This window comes from Octodon degus, unplaced genomic scaffold, assembly GCF_000260255.1.
Source record: "Octodon degus isolate 3935 unplaced genomic scaffold, OctDeg1.0 scaffold00062, whole genome shotgun sequence".
NCBI classification, from domain to species: Eukaryota; Metazoa; Chordata; class Mammalia; order Rodentia; family Octodontidae; genus Octodon; species Octodon degus.
In genome coordinates this window covers 551,787-555,153 of record NW_004524638.1, presented here as the reverse complement: position 1 = coordinate 555,153, position 3,367 = coordinate 551,787, and the positions used below count along the sequence as shown (strand labels likewise).

The 3,367-nt window shown below is 35.6% G+C and overlaps 1 pseudogene; it reads left to right on the top strand.

The window, feature by feature from the left end:
• Positions 1 to 712: 712 nt before the first annotated feature.
• LOC111817583 lies at positions 713 to 803 on the top strand (annotated as a pseudogene).
• Positions 804 to 3,367: the final 2,564 nt, after the last annotated feature.

Sequence of the window (3,367 nt, the reverse complement as noted above, 5' to 3'; positions counted from 1 at the left end):
GCCCAGAGATCAAACTCTGACCCCTGTGCCTGCTTACACGCACTTTAATCTGCTGAGCTATTTGGCCCTTGGAATATGTTTCATTTTGATCATCAATTATTTTTCTTATATGAGAAATTGTTTTAAAGCCACTTCCATTTATGTGTTTACTTCTGCTATTATTTTAGAAATTTCCAGCATGTGATATATAATTTCTTCTATCTCATTGTTCTCTGGATATGTCCTAAGTGGGATAGTGGTCTGAAGCTGCAGTTTGATTTCTGCATCTTGTCATTTTCTGATTTTTATTATGTTTTATTTTCTATGCTGTTGCTTGTAGATTTCTTATGATAGATAGCTTTTTCACTAGTATCTTTATTTGCCTAGCACATGTCTGTTCTTCCAAGATGTCTTCTAGGTGCAAGAGGTTCTTGCCCTTCTACCTTCCCAATTTATTAAAGATGAGAGGCTGCTATCTATTTGGCTCTGCAGTCCCTTTGCACTGTGGTATGGTGATGGTTATTATCTCAGCAATCATAGTGTTGCCACATGTTGGAAAAATCTGATTACAACATAAAGACAGTCTGACTGATGTACTACTGATAGCAAAAACAATAAGATCCAGCAGAGCATAACAATTCATTAACTGTGGTAACTATTACTTTGGTACCTTTAACCATAGAAGCAAGCTATATAGCTATGTAACAAAATCAAACATATAGGAGGAACTCATAAGTCTATACTTTCAGGGATCATTTCTATAGTATGTTACTAGAGAAGTTTCTCTGATCATGTAGAGAATCAGGAACTCATATGCAATGGGTTTCCTCTTGATAGATGGATTTTACTTTTAGGCTCTGTGTGGGTGCTCTGAAAACAGTGTTCTGCCATTGCTGGACACCTCTGCTAGACTTCTGGCCTGCTGGCACCCTGGTGCCACTGGACCATGCTTTGCTAGAGTAGCTCCCAATGCCACATGCAGTAGTGCTGGGATATGCTGGGCTGTGGCACTATTTGTTGATTTCTTGACAACAACTATTCTTTCTGGGGTTAAAATGGAATGTTAGCATTGTTTTAGTTTGAATCTATCAAATGAGCAGTTGAATATATTTTCACATATTTATTTGCCATTTCTACTTCATTAGAGAAGTGTGTATTCATTTTAGATGCCTACTTTGGGGTTGAATCTTTATTTTATTTTTTAAAATGTATTTACTATAGGGTCTACAGGGTCTCTCTACATAGATTGGACTCATGGTGATCCTTCTGTTTTCAACCTCCTAAGCACTAGGATTACAGTTGAAGTGCCACCATGCTCAGTTTCAATCACCCCCTAAGCATGTGCTAGTGTTAGGACCAGCACTGTTTGCGGTTGAATATTTAATTTAGGGGTTGTCTCATGTGCAGAGTACTTCATATACTCTAGAAAGTAGTTCTTTGTCTGAGAAATAACTAGCAAAAATATTTTCTCACAGTTTAGGTTGTCCTTTTCACTCTTTTGGTAGTTTTTCCTGCTGTGCAAAAGCTTTCTAATAAGATGAGATCACAGGTTTTTTTCTTAATAATATTTCCTGTGTGACTGGAATTTTGCTCATAAACTCTTTGCCCAAGTCAATGTTGTTAAGAGATCTATCTACTTTAGCATTCAGCAGATTTAGTGTTTCTCTTTTAATATTTACATCTTTGACCCAATTCATCTTTAGTGCCTGGTGAAACATATGGGTATAATTTTGTTCTTCAGCATTTGGAAAACAAAAAAAAAAAAAAAAAAAATGAAGACCTAGCAATTAAATTTCATCCCTTGAGTAACTAATCAGTCACAGATTAAAATAAAAAACTTAAACAGTATGCATAATTAAGTGAGGATCCTGATATATGTTCTAGAATTTGTGGGATGCAATGAAGATAGTCCTAAGAGCAAGATGTATATTGGTAAATTCTCACATTAGGAAAACAGAAAGAGCTCAAATAAATGACCTAATATTGAACCCCAAACTTCTAGGAAAAGAACAAATCAAACTCAAGGCTAATGTAAAGGAGAAAAATTAAAAAAGGATATGAGTAGAAAATAATGCAATTGAGACTAAGAATGTAATATAAAGAATCATTGAGTCAAAGAGTTGGTTCCTTAAAACATTAAATTAAATATAAGACAATAAGCAGTCTAATGAAGAAAAAGGAAAGAAAAACTTAAATTCATGCAGCTAGGAGTAAAAATGGTGAAATCACAATGGACCCTGTGGAAATCCAGAAGATCTTCAGTACCTGCTTTGAGAACCTGTACTCTAATAAGATGTAAAGCAGAAGAAAGGAACAGATACAAAGATACATAATAATTATCCAAACTGAATCAAGAAAATATAAAAACTCTAAATAACCCTATATCAGTCAATGGATTTGAAAATTCAGACACTCAGTCTCCTTTAAATACCTATAGAGCAGCAATCTAAAATTTGACAAAATGCAAAAGACTGGGAAAGTGAGGGTTCCTCTGACAGTTTTTCTTCTTACATGCCAAAGGGAACACTGGCTTACCACTGCTTAGCTCTCCCGGCGTCATTATTTAGCATGTAGAAATGTGATTCTGTGTGGGAGCCATCTCTGTTTAATGTCTACATCTCCCTGCACTATTGCTCCTGAAGGGTCATTCCCTGAGATCCTACACACACACACACACACACACACACACACACACACACACACACACACCACTGTCTACATGACAATGAAACAATGCTTAAGATGTTCTTTAATATGCATTACAGTGACAGGCATTTTTTATGACTTACATAATGATTTTCTCTCATATTTCCTTATACAAGTTTCTGTAAATTCAGTGATAGTTATTGAACTCTTTGATAAAAAGAACACACCAAATTAGAGGGGTGTTGGAGGAGCTGCTACAAAACAAACTGCCTCTCAGGGTCCTTCCAACAATAACCAAGGAAGCGTGTTTGATAAGCTTAGAGAAACAAAGATCATGCTTATAATCACACAGTGACTATTTAAAATGAGATTCAAACCAAGTGATGAGTCAAGAAACTTGGCTATTCTTTTCTTTTGTTTATGGAGATAGGTTCTCACTACATAGGGCAGATTGGACTTGAATTTGGCTTATATATTTCAGGCTGACCTTAAGACAATGGTAGGTCTTAACCATCCAGTAGAAATGTATAGAGAAGAGGTATAAAAAGTAAAGCCATATTAATACACTGAGCTATAAAAGGCTCAAGTCAACAACTTCTGACATTGCCAGTCCTACAGATAACCCACTACTATTATGAACTACAGGACTGTATTGGATTATTTTTCTGAATTCATGCACCTACAATATTTACATGGTAAAGGAATATCCATCTCTGACAAAACTAAGCAATAGAAGGAGGAT